Source organism: Sceloporus undulatus, chromosome 5 (genome assembly GCF_019175285.1).
Source record: "Sceloporus undulatus isolate JIND9_A2432 ecotype Alabama chromosome 5, SceUnd_v1.1, whole genome shotgun sequence".
Taxonomy (NCBI): domain Eukaryota; kingdom Metazoa; phylum Chordata; class Lepidosauria; order Squamata; family Phrynosomatidae; genus Sceloporus; species Sceloporus undulatus.
The window spans coordinates 178,620,987-178,638,441 of record NC_056526.1 but is presented as its reverse complement, the minus strand read 5'-3'; the positions used below and the strand labels follow the sequence as shown (position 1 = coordinate 178,638,441).

General features: G+C 40.5%; 1 protein-coding gene across 7 annotated transcripts in view; it reads right to left on the bottom strand.

Annotated features, from left to right (window-relative positions):
* The window catches only part of MAPK10 (mitogen-activated protein kinase 10), a 305,526-nt gene that overhangs the window by 131,210 nt on the left and 156,861 nt on the right, over positions 1-17,455 (bottom strand). Inside the window, exon 1 of one of the 7 annotated variants that reach the window (XM_042469421.1) lies at positions 12,230-12,244. The exons of the other annotated variants lie outside the window; for them this stretch is intronic. The gene's annotated coding sequence lies outside the window, so the exon portion shown is untranslated. Of the gene's footprint in view, positions 1-12,229; positions 12,245-17,455 lie in introns of those variants that run through there. 7 annotated transcript variants of the gene reach the window in all.

Below are 17,455 nucleotides of genomic sequence, written 5' to 3'. Positions count from 1 at the left end.
AATAATAATAATAATAATAATAATAATAATAATAATAATAATAATAATAATCAAAAAGGGGGGAGCCATCTCTAAAAATGAAGAAATGTTGGTTCTCCCTAAACTACCTGTAATTTTCTATGGGGTAAATTCTTGGGATGCAGAGTTATGGGGCCATGACACAGTTTTAGCCTCTTCTGCTCCTTTTTTAAAAACTTCGATAAGTAGCAATAGCAAGTACATTTGTATATCGCTTAGCAATGTACTTATTGTTAGCTACCGTATTTTCCAGCGTATAAGACAACTTTTTGACCCTCTAAAGTTGGGTCAAAAGTCGGGGTTCGTCTTATACACCAGGTCGAGCCCTGGGGCCTGGCGTACGCGTGCTCAGCCGCCAGCTTCTCAGGCCTTCGGAGGTCTGGGAAGCCGGCTGCCCTGCGCCAGCTTCTAAGGGACCTCCGGAGGCCCCTTGAAGCTGGCGAGCACATGCACGGCTGGCTGCCAGCTTCTCAGGAAGAGGGATAGCCTTATACGGTGAGTATATCCTAAACTCTATATTTTTATTTTAAAAGTTGGGGGTCGTCGTATATGCCCGGTCGTCTTTTACGCTGGAAAATACGGTAATTGCCCCCAACAAACTGGGTACTCATTTTAGCAACATATGGAAGGATGCCTGGATGAGGTGACCCAGAATTTCTGGCTGGTATTGAACTCACAATATGAATGAGTGGCTGCAGTACAGGCATTTAATCACTGCACCACCAGGGTTAAAGCTAAATTATAAAAGTGAATTTTAAAAGTAACATCCTGATTGTAAAACCTGTTCAACAGTGAGATGGACTCCTTGGAGAGGAGGTGGAGGCTTCTTCACTGGATATTTTTAATCAGAGGTTATATGACCTTCTGTTGGTGATATTTTACCTGGAGATTCCAGCACTAGCAGTAGGCTGGACAAGATGATCCCCAAAGTACATTCCCATTCTCCAAATCTATGAATCACAGAAGAATTTTATTCCAACATCAATGCATTTAGTAATAAGAGCTAGGCATTGATACTGCATATTCCAATCCCTATTGATGGGGGATGGAATATGTCTTTGAGTCCTGGACTCTGCAAAGGGCAGTTATATAAGCCCTGCTTACACACACACAACATTGTAATTGCAGAAGATGGGCACATCTGCAGGCTCCCTTCTTTTTCTAGCTCCATATCTGGTTTATAACCAGTTCAGTAGGAGGGTTAAGTTTATTTATCAGAAAGCACATCCATCCTTTCCTCCCTCCTCTTTCTGCCTATTTTGGGGAATTTTTAGGAGCATAGGTATATGCATGGTTTAGATTGTAATCATTGCATCAACACATTCCTGCTGAGTAAAGTGTGCTTAAGTTCTGTTACATGCATGTATGAAGTATATGGGAGTTTTTCTATACACATTCCTCAAATATGCAGATTTTTCTCAGATATATCTGTAGCCATGCCATCAACATGCACATCACAGATAGGTAAGTAGCATCTAGCCTATAGTCAGTCAAGGAAGTGATTACAAGCAAAGTCTACTAAAGAGAGAGAGAGAGAGCATATTCACCACACATACAAGCCATTGTTGCTAACATTCAGTACCCAAAAAATTACTATCCAAACACTATAAACATTATAAATTCTAGGAATGCTTCTTCTGGTCATGTATTTTCCCCAAATAGTCTGTTCTCCCATTACCCTCCCATTCAAATCCTAGCAGTTTAATTGATACTATAAGCATATGTATAATTAGTATATGAATACTTTCATACTGATATATCTTGCATAGAAATCACACTCATACTATATATTGCTGTACTTTAATATTGTTGTTATTCATTTTCATAAAGCCTCCACTAACACCACAAGGCTGCTTTACTACATGAATAAATACTTCATGTTTAATTGGGGAATATCTTGGAAGCCATGTGCTAAGAAATAAAACTATTTTTTTGCAATAAAGTCAGTAATTGTTCACCATCCAACCCTATTAACATAAATAGTGTAAACAAATAAAAAATGCATGATTAACAGATGCATTTATTTGTACACATTAATGTATAATGTGTATATCTGTATAAGTAAAATATCTGTATTAAAACTGCTATTTTCCATGCATTTCTTTGAGAATAACTCCCACTAAGGCTGCATTTACACTGTAAAATGAATGCACTCTGACACTGCTTTAAAACTGCCATGGCTCAGTGTTGTGAAATTCTTGGATTTATAGTTTTGTGAGACATTTAGCCTTCTCTGTCAGATAGTTCTGGTGCCAAAACAAACGACAAACCCCAGAAATTCATAGGATTGAGCCATGACAGTTAAAGCAGTGTGAAATTGCATTGATTCTGCGGTGTAGCAGAAGCCTTTGTCTCACCAGGGCTTATTCCATGGGTACACATTTCCAGCCTAGAACAACTGGAAAGATATAATGCCTATTGCTATAAATATGCATTATCCTGTCTACCTCCCTGGCTGCAAATTTACATACAGAAATAAACATTTGAAATAAACATATCCAACATCACAAATAAAACTTACAACTCCATTTTGAGATATTTTGAAAACTTCCCAATGATTTTTAACATACATGAGAGCAATAACATCAGGTTTAATCTACCATTAACCAATTATATTCTTAAGGTTGTTAGTTTTTTGATGATAGGATTGAGGTTTCCTTAACACATCAGCTACACTTGATTGCAGATTAGCAATTTCCAGTCTTTCCAATTGGTTCATTCAGGGAACTGGAACTGCCAGGGAAATCATTCAAGAAAAATAAACAAGTATATTTTCACAATGAGAAAACTGAAATTAACAAAGCATTCCCATATCTTGGATCAAACACTAATCAGAATGGAGAGTGCAGTCATGAAATCAGAGTACTAGGAATAGGAAAGGCATCTATGAAAGAACTAGACTAGATCCTAAAGTCTAAAGATATAGAACTGAGCACTAAAGTTAGAATTGTTCCAGCCACTGTATTCCCCATCACCATGTACAGATGTGAGAGCTGTACAGTGAAGAAAGTCGATAAAGGCCTGAAGCAGATGAGCAGGAAAGAGCAGCTTCTGGCCACTTTGGGACATGCAGATGATGCATGTTCCCAGAGCAGCTGGAAGCCACAGGGAGACCACACCTGGCCAGGAAAGGCTGGCACAAGAAGGAGCAAGGAAAGTCCACTCTTTGCCAGCATTCCATTTGGGACTCTAGCATCCAGTCACCTCAGTCTCTCACCAATCCAGGGGGGGGGGTGACTGGGGCTGGAGCAGCCTCAGGCTGCTCCAAGCTGCCAGTCTGCATGATTCCTGAAAGAATATAAACCCATTTGAGCTGTGGTGCAGGAGAAGACTGCAGAGGATACCATAGACAACCAAGAAGACAAATAAGTGGGTCCTGAAACAGATTAAGCCCAAACTCCCCCTGGAAGCCAGGATGACTAAATTGAGGCTGTTGTACTTCAGACACATCATGAGAAGGCATGAGTCATTACACATGACAATAATACTAGGAAAGATGGAGCACAGTAGAAAGAGACGACCACATGCCAGATGGTTGCACTCTATCAGAGAGGCAATGGACCTGGGTCTGCAGGACATGAGCAGAGAGGTTGAGGATAGGAGGTATTGGAGATGTCTCATCCACATGAGTCGAGATTGACTCAAGGGCAGTTAACAACAACAACAACATTTTCAAAATCAACATTATGATCTGATTCATTCATTTTAAAATCCATAGTGATCACAGGAGAGCAAGTGTGGTATACTGTTTTGGGGCATATCTGCTTAAATATACTAGAAAGTAGAAATAATTCCATTTCAGACCTTTTATTATTATTATTAGTATGTTCCAATTCACCTGAAATCATCATTCTATAATATTTCTGAGTTTCTCTAGTTTCTTCTGATGAAAAGTCCAGGGCTGTACTTAAAAAAATACTTTCCACCACCACCCCACACACGCTGTGACTCCTTTCGGTCTGCCTATTACAATTTTAATATGCTCCAGCCTCTAAGGTCACTTTCTCAGCACTATTAACCTGCCCATCATAACAGGGCAAATAAAAGCCTTCCTACTAACAGGAATTTACACCAAAATAGAGAACTTTATTATCACTGATAAAACAAAGGCTTATAAAAAATGCTGACTAGTGATCTGGAAATTCTATTTCTTCCTAGGAGCATTATGACTGGAGAAACATAGCCTCATTAGGTGAAAACAAATCCAAAGTAATCTTGGCTGGGTCGGACTGGGTTTAGTGACTGCATCATATTTATAGTAGCAATAGAGACTTCTCCAAACTTTCCTATTACTTCTGTAAATCCATGCACTGTTGCACCTCAGCTTCCATTAATGCAGGGATGGAGAACCTTTGGCCGTTCAGACATTTAACACGAAGCTGTAGTCTAAAACATTTGGAGAATCAAATGTTTTCCATTCCTATCCTACTCGGTTATTAATAATTGTGGACACTTTTAAGAAACCAGAGAAATGTTGATCAATTTATCTGTCTGTTCTGAAAATGTGTTACCATTAAACTTCCTGCCTATCTCCGTAATGAAGATTGGGCTGAAAGACCTGCCCATGACAATGATCCACACTGTTGAATAGGGCTTTATGTGGCTCCTGAACCCTTTCCCCTCACGACGAGTCCCCAAATGAGATGTGATGTCGACATTTTTAAAAATCCTGGGGTTTTAGGGTTGTTTTAATGTTTTGTTTTAAGCCAAATGATAACAAAGCAACCCTCTTTTGACCACCTTAAGACACATCTCCAGTTTCCTCTGTGTACTGCAAATTAGTAATTTCTCCATCTTTATGCAGTTAGTACAACATTCAAGCCAGGTTCTCTAGAAAGAAGAGTAAGACCTAGGCATAGAATTCCTACACAACCCCATTTGACAATGGTGGCCAAAGATAAAGCAACAAGAAAAAGGCTGTGTGGGTCATATAGTTATGACTAGATAGGCTAAGCGAACACTGAACCACATATGCACACATTTTTTTAACAACGGCCCAAAACACATTGCAGAAATAATCCAGTTTGAGACCACTTTAACTGCCCTGGCTCAATGCTAGGGAATTCTAGGAACTGTAGTTTTGTGAGACATTCAGCCTTCTCTGTCAGAGAGCTCTGGTGCCACAATAAACTACAATTCCCAGGATTCCCTAGCATGGAGCCAGGGCATTTAAAGTGGTCTCAAACTAGATTATTTTTGCAGTGTGTTTTGGACCACATTAGTACTTAGGGATGGACTAATATGTTCTGATTTTGATCTTTTTAATGAATTTTTGTTTCTAATTTTACCTATTGTCTACTTTTTTTTCTACTTCTCTTTCAGTAGAGATATATGTCATAAACTGAAGAACAGAACTAGAAAAATTTGGAGAACTACATTTTTTTTAAAAAAATGCATTCTAATTGATCAAGTATGTAAACCAGTACAGTATTAATGTAATCCATGCAAATTTCTCTTACATCTCCTGATGTAACCTTTTCTCAGATGTTGCTTTTTCTGATAACTTTACAGAGCTGAGGTAACTGGGATACAAGGTATAGACTTTAGTGGTATTAAAAAGACTTAAATACATACATCTAAATAATGTGTGTATAAAAACAGAGTCAGTGTGGTGTAGTGGTTTGAGTGTTAGACTACGACTTCAGGAGGTCAGGATTCAAATCCTCCACTCAGCCATGAAAACCCACTTGACCTTGGGCAAATCACATTCTCTCAACCTCAGAGAAAGGTAATGGCAATCCTCCTCTGAAGGAACCTTCCCAATACATTCTTAGACAGGATCACTGTAAATCAGAGTCATCTGGAAGGGACAAACAGACCAAAGACAACATGTCATGGATGATGTACAATGTAACTCATGAATATTTTTTAACTAAAAGAACCCAAGGAAATGGGATTCAGAGGAAAAGTGTGGAACTGTGGGTTCCAGTTTAATCTTTCAGGATCAGTCTATGAAAATAAAGACTGTTGTTTCACACAATCTTAATTCCAGTTAAGGCAATGGGAGTACAATATGAAAATTTCAATTCTAATACTAGTATCCACCAATCTGCAAAATGTACATTCTTTTAAAAGGGAAAGTGTTTTAGAAGTCTCCCCCTTCTTCCTCAAGTTTATTGAAACTTGCTTTAACACCAGTTACCAGAAACATTTTTCCCACATTTGAACAAGTATTTAATGAACACTCAGAATGCTTGCTGCTCCAGTTCCACCCTGCATATAGTTTTGTTCTTTAAAAGGCAAATTGTACCTCCTGGATAATTTTTCCTTCTAAATGCTTTTCTGAACTTCTTCAGTTCAAGCAATCTATTAATGTTGATTCTCCCTCACAGTTGCAAGGAGGGAGCACATTAAAACATGTTTTTAATAAATGTATTTACAGACAACCTATTCTTATCCTGACAGTGATGTATTAAGTCATTCATATGAAGCTACAGTAGATAGATATTCAGAGTGAAGGGCTGATGAAGGATTTATGCTTTCTCTCCTATAACCGTTTAACATCATGAAAAACAAGCAAAAAAGAAAAAGAATAAATAAGAATGTACAAGAAAAATGTACACTGCGTACATCGCATGCCACTGTGATGACAAATTTCCACAGAATTGCCACATATGCAAAAGACCAGTTTGCTACATTCAAACTCTCAGGCTGGTTTTCCATTAATATAATCTAGCATCAGATATGGTACTGAACAATGACAATGAACACAGTTAGAATCAAAGGACTAGGAGAAGGTCATAGAGTCCTGACCAATGTTATAAGACAAGGGAGGAACCATAGCTCACTGGTAAAGCACATGTCTTCCCTGCAGAAGGTCCAGGTTCAATCTCCAGAATAGTATTGCTTTATTTATACCTTGCTTTTCCCCCCAAAGTAGAGAAAGCAACTGCCTGAAGCAAGTAGAGAGTCAAAAATAGATACCACTAAAACATAAACTGTAATTGTTAAATTGTTAAAATCGTATCACTAAAATGAAACTGCACAACCAGTACAAACACCCCCCAGGAACAAGCCAACCTGGGTACCAAAACCCCAGTAGCAGCTGTTGATTCCCATGTCAGTGGAATAGAGATCAACACCATGGACAGTTCCCTTAAACTTCTGCCTTAAACCCCAATTTGTTCCAGTGAACTGGAATGGAAGCTGCCAGACACCTAATGCAAAAAACTATCACAATAAAACATTGCTTGATTGCCAGAGGAAGCAAAAGCAAGCCGAGCCCACAATGACCACACCATCCACTCCCAAGGCAGCCTAGATGCACACGCCACAACCACACAGCACAGCATCAAGCTGTGCTGCTGCATAATTTTTTTTAAAAAAAATTCCCCAACATCCATGCACAGCATCATAGAAACATACTGCCAGTGACTGCCTGCTGCTCAGATGCCATCCCATTGGATGGGCATCCCCTTTGATCATGCACAAAGTTGTACTTGCAACTCTCCACTGGGATGAGATAACGGAGCAGAGGTGTGCCCAGTAAAACACTGACAATGCACAATCATGCTCCTCCATATGCACCCTTCACCCCATGCCCCTCTTGGACAGTCTGGTTTGTGTATGTTGTACTTATAGCCATTGGATGTGTTACATGTTTCCTTTTTTTGCACTGCTGCCCCAACCGCCAGCTTCATCATTTTTAAATACACACCTGCACAGATGCATTTATACACAGCTTTAGAGTTAGGGTTAGGATGGAGCACTCCTTTGAGGCTGGTCCCATATCGGGGTATTTATATGCATGGTTGAAGGTTCGCACTTTCCGAAGGTCCACTAGAGTGGTTTATTTCTGCTTCTTTTCAGTTCAGCTTTTCCTCTCTTAGAGTGGCTACGGCATGGTTCCTGGCTGCTTCAGGGACATGCGTCATCTAAACACCATGCCCCGAAAGCATCCTGAAACCACTTTTTTTTGGCTTGTCCATTTGAGGCCATAGTCTCCCTTGGAAGGGTATTCTGGAACCTAGGAGCAGCAACTAAGAAATCCTTCTGTCTCTTGGATTCCTATCCTTGCAGTGGTGCTTGAAAACAGCATGACACTGATACACCCTGGGGCATATTCACACTGCACAGGTACAGTGCTTTGATATCATCATCTTTTGAAATCCTGGGATTTGTAGCTTCTCTTCCCCAGGCTAAACATACCCATCTCCCTACACAGCTCCTGATAGGGAATGCCTTCCAGACCTTTCACCAGTTTGTTGTTCTGCCAATGGAGCACAAGATTCTGCCTAGTAGTAGCCATAACAACAAGGGACATACAGGCCTATGACTAACATCTTCAAGTTTTTTCTTCTGTTTGCCTGATGAAGAAGCCAGTGTGACTTCAAAAGCTTGCAACATGTAATTGTGCATTTTGGTTTTCCCAATAAAGGTATTGTTATTTGGATGTAACAAGAGACATGCTCTTTGTATCTAACTATGGTCACAAGTTTGACTGCAGTATTCTAAACCAGTGGCACTTTCTGAACACTGGTTTAAAAGCGTGTTACAGTATTTGAAAGGAGATGTAACTAAGGCATTTTGAGGGCAAGATCAGCAAATATTTGAGAAAGGGGAACTCAAGATGTTTAGATTCCAAGACATTGAGACAGTTCTCTTTACCAAGACTTACTTTATATTTAGTCAAATGGATTTTGCATAGTTTCTCAAATGCTGTATAAGGCAGAGAGAAGCATTAACATTCAGCTAATTTACCAGATTTATGATGACCAGATGGCCTTCATTATTCAGTACCTTTGGAACAATAAATTTTAATTTGACTTATTTCTCCCTGACTAACACACACACACACACACGCACGCACACACGCGCACACACGCACGCACACAGACAGACAGAGAGAGAGGGATGGGGAGAGGGAGAGGGAGAGGGAGAGATAGATACACATACACAGAGAGAGAGAGGAACCCAGAAGAGAGTCCTGCATAATTCCTTATTTAATATGCCATAACACCCACTGGATCACTAAACCTTTTCAGTGAATAAATAGCCCTGTATATAATATGCACAACTTGCAACACCATCAGCCTGTCTGCTGTCACCAACCATGCACTGCACCCTGCCAGATGATTGACAAATACACCCCCCCTTTTTTTGGAGGTTTGTTGTTCTTCAAGCAAAGGTAACTTGCTGCAAAGATATGTCAATTTGGTAGTTCACAAATTATACAGATAAGTCGCTGGAACACTGGAAGGTGCCATATTCTGAGTTAGATTGACAATCCATTTTGCTCTATATTGTCAGCACAGATTGGCAGCCATTACTCTCCAGGATTTTGGAGATGGGACTTTTCTCAGCCTCTCGCATAAACTGGGTGTTAAAACCAGGATACTTTGCATGCAAAGCAAATGTTTTACTGCAATCACCCTTCTTGGGGCAGGACTTCCCGAGAGACAGTTGAAGGCCCAGGAGGGGGGAGGAGGAACATGCACATGGCTGTTCCTCTTCTTCCTCCCCACCCCTGTTCCTTTAGCTGTCTCTGGAGAGGCAGCTAAATGCACGAGAGGGTGGGGGGGAAAGGGGGAAAAAAAAGCCCCCCTTTTTTCCCCCCCCCCCCCCCCGTCTCTCTGTGTGCCCTCAGAAATGGCTTTGCACGCCAGACAGGGCACGCATGCCATAGGTTCGCCACCATGGGTTTAGATCTTTGACACAACATTGGCTCATGAAAATATTGATCTCTGCAGTTTGTATTTCTTGTTTACAAGGAGATGCGGTATTGTAACATCAATATCCATATTATATGTACTGGTGTTACGTTTTGCATGCATTCTATATCTCTATTGTGTTCATCGGACAATGAGCACAATAACATAGGCAAATATATGGCCTTCAAGAGGAAGAATGCCATCAACCTGGAAGGAATGTGTTTATTTGCATATTAATCCATGTAAATATATGGATTACAGTTACTGCATATCCAAACAAAGAAAAACCTAATATGTCATTGTAGGGGCAAATCCATCCCAATTCTGTAATTCAAATGTGATATTGGTTTTCCAAACTTATTTACTATTCTTCAGCAGATTAAGTTCTCCATGGGGAGGGGAGGGGCAAAGGGTGTCTCAGGGCAACATAAATGTTTTCTCAAAATCTGAAGCTTTATTTAGGCTAACCTCCCCAAGCCCCCATCCCTCTGGTTTTTAACAGCATTGTAAAATGGTAAAAGAAAACAGTATGGAAGGAAACATGGGGCATGTATGTGCAACATGGTCCCTCACTTTGCCACAGCTGAAGAGGATGCTCCACTACCAAAAATCCTGCAAGAGCAATAATAATAATAATAATAATAATAATAATAATAATAATAATATTTATTTGTATACCGCCCTCTGGCAAACCAATCCGGGCGGTTAACAACAGTAAAATATAAAATATGACAATTAAAAACACTTTATCCCTCCCCCCCTTAAGACAGTATTAAATAGTATAACATATTAAAAATACAATATCAAGGATAAAAACAGCAATTAAAACTAAAAACCCTGATATCCCTCTGTTGATCCTCAACCATCTCTAAGATGGGGCCACGGGAGGAATGAGGGAATCAGGGAACCTGGGAACCTGGGCCGGGATGGTTAATCTGGAAAGGCCTGCCGGAAGAGATCCGTCTTGACCGCTTTTTTAAAGCTGTCTAATGATGTTATCTGACGGATCTCATCCGGCAGGTCGTTCCAGAGTTTGGGGGCGACAGCAGAGAACGCCCTCTGGGAGGTTGCCGCAAGCCTAGATTTTAGAGGCTGCAGTAAGTTCCTCCCAGAGGACCGGAGAGCGTGGGGAGGATTGTACGGGAGGAGGTGGTCTCTAAGATAGTTTGGACCCAAGCCATTTAGGGCTTTAAAGGTGATAACCAACACCTTGTACTGGGCCCGGAAGCTGATAGGCAGCCAGTGGAGGGACCTCAAAACCGGAGTAATGTGGTCCCTCCTAGATGTACCTGACACAAGCCTGGCTGCCATGTTTTGAACCAGCTGTAATTTCCGAGTCAAGCACAGGGGTAGCCCCATGTAGAGTGCATTACAGAAATCAAGGCGTGAGGTTACCAGTGCGTGCACAACCGTCTCGAGATCCCTTACTTCCAGAAAAGGGCGCAGCTGGCGTATCAGCCGAAGCTGATAACAGGCACTCCTGACCGTCGCATTTACCTGATTTGTCATCAGGAGCGACGAGTCAAGGAGCACCCCCAGACTGCGAACACAGTCGCTGGAGGAGAGTGTGACCCCTTCCAGGACTGGAGGTTGCAACCCAATTCTTGGTTTCGGGGCCGCTACCATGAGCACCTCCGTCTTGTCTGGATTCAGTTTCAATCTGTTTTTCCTCATCCAGCCCATTACCGCCTGGAGACATTCATTGAGAGAAGAGATGCCATCGGAATTCGAGGCCGACGAACGAGATACGGAGAAATAGATTTGGGTGTCATCAGCGTACTGATAACACCCAGCACCATAACTCCGTATTATCTCACCCAGCGGCTTCATATAGATGTTAAATAACATCGGGGACAAAATAGCCCCCTGAGGAACCCCACAAGTGAGGTACCTCTTACTGGAGCTACAGTCCCCGAGTAGCACCCTCTGAGACCTGCCCGAGAGGAAGGACCGGAACCACTGCAAAGCAGTGCCCCCAATACCTAACCCCTTCAGGCGGTCCAAGAGGATGCCGTGATCTATAGTATCAAAAGCCGCTGAGAGGTCTAAGAGCACCAACAGGGTCACACTCCCCCTGTCAATGCTCAGACGCAGATCGTCGGTCAAGGCAACCATGGCAGTCTCAATAGATTAGAAACATACATAATTCATAGCATAATAGACTCATCATCTTTTCTTCACAAGGTTTGCATTGGCTCTGCCATAGCAAGTCATTCTATTCGCTGTCACAATTATGCATAGTTATAAGACCAGAGTGTAAGTGATTTGTTTGTGATCCATCTTAGAAAGGTTGGGAAGGGTGGGAGTGAGATGGCTCTCTACTGAAACATTAGCAAAACAGAGCTATAACTTCCATAGGCTGAAGCAGATGCCACATAAATGAAGCTCCTGTCATTAGAAGTAATGAATGGAGCGATCAAGGCCAAGCTAACTCCTCCAGTTCTCAATCAGACCTTTCCATTAGTCCAGCCACAGAGACACATTTCCACACTCAATGGTTTCATGACTTGCCTTGGCTGCACTTCAATGGAGATAAAAATAAAACAACTTGTGCACTATACCAGTTCAGCAGGGAGGGCCACTTCCCATTGTTAAGAATGGTACAATTTCCAAAGCAGTGCTCTGCTCTTCAAAGGCATGCAGTGTCAGCAAAACATAAAGCAGCTGTTGTTGCTGATGGGGGAAAAGCAGAAAAAGGAGAAAGCTGTACAAAAGGAAATTAGAATGGCAGAGAATGAAAGCATGGCAGCCTGTTTTAAAACTGTTTCAGTGACCTGCAAGTCTTTTGAATCTTTTCCACAGATTTTATAGACTATATCTTAAACAAATATACAGTACTTTTCTCAAACTGCCTACCTATGCTAATAAGTCAACAGTCTTCACATTTCAATAAAATCCAAAATCCACAAAAAAAAGATGCCTTTATTGGGTCAAGCAAATGCAAAAAATACATGTTGCAAGGTTTTGAAGCTTCACTGGCTTCTTCATCAGGCAAAGATATTAAAAATCATACAGGAAGGGGGGGAAGCAACTTGGATCTCAAGAGAAGCCTCTCTTTTTGTCTTGCAAATGGAACTTAAAAATTCTTCATTTCCTGGAATACCCAGAAGGAAGAGGGGTTTGCCTGCATGATTTTCCTTCCAGAACCATCTGAACTGAGAACTGCCACATCCTGAAAAAATGGGACTAATATCTTCTTAATCCCCCCCCCCCATGATTTTTAACATCTTTGCCTGGCAAAAGCCAGTGAAGCTTCAAAAGCTTGGAACATGTATTTTTTGCATTTGATTGGCTCAATACATGTACAGTATCGTTGTTTTGTGGATTTGGGATGTTATTGAACTTTGCTACATGGGCAACATGGCTACTTCTGGATAAGTCTTCATGGTTGTAGAATTGGTAAGTACATTGTAAGGATTCTCATGTGGGATCAAACAGTAGGTCATTACTTCAATGAGCTTTCTACTGACAGGAACTAGCCAGGTAATCAGGTGCTTGATGGGCACATCCATCTATTGCTACTAGTCCACATGAAGGAGGATTGGTTTTACTCTTTCCCATTAAGGACTTGGAAGATGAAAAAAATATGACTGCTACAAAGTACATTCTAACACCTGTTCTGTGAAGTATCATAGAATCATGGAGAAAGAAGATTGCTGAGATAGCAGCATAGATATACCACCTCAAACTGCTGGTGAGATATCAATTTTATAAATACGCCCAAGATGATGAGAAATATAATAACATTAATGTGGGGGAGAGGGCTAGCCACAGAAAATGTAACTTTTCTTTTGTCCCCTGTAAAAACTCTTCCCAGGCTACTTTTCATTCGTAGGCTACATCTGCACTACAGAAATAATGTAGCTAGATCCCACTGTAATTGACATGGCTCAATGCAACGGAATTCTGGGTTTTCTACTTCTGTGATTTATTTAGCCTTCTCAGTGAGAGAACTTTGATTCCACAACAAACTACAAATCCCACAATTCCACTGCACTGAGCCAAAGTGTTATCAAATGGTATGATTTCTGCAGGGCAGATGCAGACATAGAATTGTGGATGCTGAATTCTAGATCATTTACTATTGGGGGGAAAGGCTTCACTTAGCACTGAAATGGCCCAGAAAGAGAGGGGAAATGCCTTTTGCAGTCCATGGGACTGATGTGGGGCTTTTCACAGCCAAAACAAAGAAACAAACAAACAAAACAGATGCACACGTTTCTTTTCAGGAGTGCAGACCTCCAAATTTCCTCAGGGGGCACTGCAACTCCCTAGTCCCAGACAGTTACCCACCCATGGTCTAGAAGCATTCCTCACTGCCTATCCAGACCTCTGTGCTGGCCTGTATGACAGGTTAAGAAAATGTATATCATCTGAAGAAAACTGGGTATAAACTCCTATAACAGAATAGTTGATATGCTTCCCCAGCAACAGAAGAAAACCAGCTTAATACTTACAATGTCAAAAGTACTTCCCTTTAACAGAACCAAATCAGAGATTTCAAAATTGATCATCCATACTCTCTCATTGTCCTGATATGGCAGGGACAGTCCTGGTTAATCCTCTATCATCCCACTTTTTCAGCTGCTTTTAAAATGTCCCAGTTTCTTTGTCCTCCTCTCACTTTCCTGCTTTGTCCTCAAACTACTTCAAGTGCTGAATTCAAAATGCAAAAGTAGTTTGCATTCAGCCAAATCATTTCTGAATATTCCTTGCCTGAGAAACCCTATGAAATTAATGGGGTTGCCATAAGAGACGGGGGACCAGAAGGCAAACACACATGCAATTCAATGGGGAGAGGAGAGGATGGAATCTTGCCCTTCCTAAAATGTTTAGGCAAAAGCAAACACCTGCAGTTTCTCCCAACTTGTGTGTTCCTCCTCATTAATAACTTTTGCCATTGTGACCACTCTCTAGTGTTGTTTGACTACATGTGTTCTGGTTTTCATCTACAAAATGTTGGAATGTACAGACCATCTAATCCAACTTCTTGTTCCTTCAAGAAACCCAGAGCCGTAGCTTTCCCCAAATAGGCTATAATCAACAACAGGCTGTTTGAAGCTCTTCAACAAGGCAGCAGCCACTTGGTAATTCCACTATCAAATGGCTCTTTACATCAACCAAAATTTACTGAACTGTGACTAGTCCTGCCCTTGATATTAGCAGAAAACAAATATTTGCCTTCTTCTATGTGAGAGCCCTTAAGTTATTTAAAGTATCCTGTCATCTCCACTTTCTCTTCTCCAAGCTTAACGATACACCAGTGTTTATCTTTGTCACTGTCCTCTAACCATTTACATGACTTTCCACTCCTGTTAGTAGCCTATTTCACTCTTCAAAACATTTACAGATGTATAGTAGATTAAACTGGCCTCTAAGATGGTTAACAAACCTGGAGAAAGGAAAGTAGAAGCTTGGAATTTGGGTTGGGAAATCCTGCTTGAGAAGGTTAAAGGGAATCCGGAGTACAATGAAGTTAATAATGTAATTAAATCCCACATACTGAACGTTAGGTACTAATTGTAAACAGTGTATTGATTCTAAACTCTATCAAGCCACTGGGGGTGGGGTAGGGAATGGGGGATGTGCAACATTGTTTGTATAAATGTTAAAATAATTTAATAAAGACATTTAAAAAAAATTTAAAAGATGGCTACCAAAGTATCTTACCCACCTATAAAATATTTCTCATGTGTAGTTCTTATGAGGCTGAGGGATTTGTAACCCTGCCTTCCCAGAACATCCTCTCAATTTACAATAAAATTTAATGAAAGCAGACTGGTATGAGACATTTGACACAACATTAGGAATGAGAAAGCAATCTGTGGGATTGTAATGAAATAGCTAGTAAGATTAAAGGACTAGACAAAAAGAGAATCATTAAATTATTTATAATTTCAAAGAGTGTGTTTGTAAATTAACAAATGGTATGTACCAGAAACAAGCTGAGAAAGACTGTTTAACTTGTAAATTATGAGGTAAGATATGACTACTCTATGGAACTAGTGTCTGAAGCTGCAAACCTATATGCACTTAGCTGGAATAAGCCCCATTGGCAGCTCCCCACCGAACAGCTAACCCTGCTTAGTTTCCAAGGTGAAATAAGATGTAATCCTTTTGAAGTATATAACTACAATGCACCACTGATTCAGTGCACTGCACTGTAAGACTGAGAAGCAACCTAGGAAATTTCTGGTACAAATGCAACTAAAATGGCCTTGAGCCGCATTATATTTATCAGCCAATGCCTTTGCATTGTGAATATAAAAATACTGATATCCTTTTTGAAATTATTGTTACGGAGATATGTGAATAATGAATATTAATAAGGTTGGAGAAACTGAAACATTATATGCAGGCTATGTTGCACAAGTAGCCAACCAACCATTAAACAAAATCCATAGTCCAAAATACACATTGGTGATTCCTTTGTTAGACCAACCAGAACTTACACAACCCATTACACTAGGTTTCAAAGTTCACTGGACTCTTTCCCAGGCAAAAATTGTAAAAGCAATTATCATGCAGAGGAAACAAAAGTGATTCTACTAGTCACAAAAGCCTGCAAGTCTGTATCTTTGGTTTTGGATGTTACAAGCATGGTTTCATGCAAGTAGAAAGCTGAATTCCCAACTCTGCCCCCCCCCCCCCCCCCCCCCAAAAAAAAACAAGAGGTGAAGGGAATACCATGGACAGAGGCTGTAAAATAAGGTGATCAAATTTCATTCTCCCTTGTAGCCATAATCTCTCTTCTTTTGAAATTTGTTCTAACACTGCCCATGAAGCCAAAAAGCTACTCACTTGGCAGAAATCAGTTATTTTCTCAGGATGGGAAACCTGTGTTTCCTAGTCTGGAGCCAGGTATCACGGATGTGTATTTGGGATTTTATAACAATGGCTATTTGGGATAATTTAATCAATTACTTTATCATTGATTTTTATTGTGGAAAGTCATGAAAGAAAATTAGAATCGATATCTTCAACATTTTTATTTTATCAGTTAAATGCACAGTGTTACCTATATCAGGGCTGAGAGATGTGTCACCCACCAGATGTTGAAGTGTTGTTCCTGTCAGGTCCAGGAAGCCTGGACAACTGTGAAAGATTGTGAATATTGATTCTTGACAACATCTAGAGGGTCACAAATTTTCTGAGCTCAACTGCTGTTGTGTTCCTTCAAGTTGTTTTCAAATTATGACAACCCTATGGCAAACCTATGACAAGATTTTGTTAGCAAGATTTCTTCATAGGATGTCACTGCCTCCCAAGCAGGCAGTCACCCAGAGGGTTTCAATGACCAAGCTGGGATTTGAATCCTGTTCTCCATAGTCTAACATTCAAACCACTGCACCATTCTCACTTTCACCCCAGCCCAGTCCTAAAGCACAGTTTAAGAATCATAGGGCCCTAACAGACAGGCCAAAATAAAGCTGCTTCAGGTCACTTTGGAGGTATGCTGGAAGCCACGCCTAAGCTATGCTTTGGTGCAGCTTCTGGCCTCTTAAGATGTGTGTGTCATTTAAACAGCATACATCTAAAGTGACTCGAAGCAGCTTTATTTTGGCCTGTCTGTTCGGGCCCATAAGTACAGTTTGCCATCTATAGCCATGGATATTTTTATTCACTGATTCAACCATCCATAGATTGAAAATATTCCAAAAGATGTAAATTCCAAAAAGCAAACCTTGATTTTAGCATTTTATATAAGGGATACCATTTTACTACATCAGATGATAATAATAATAATAATAATAATAATAATAATAATAATAATAATAATAATAATA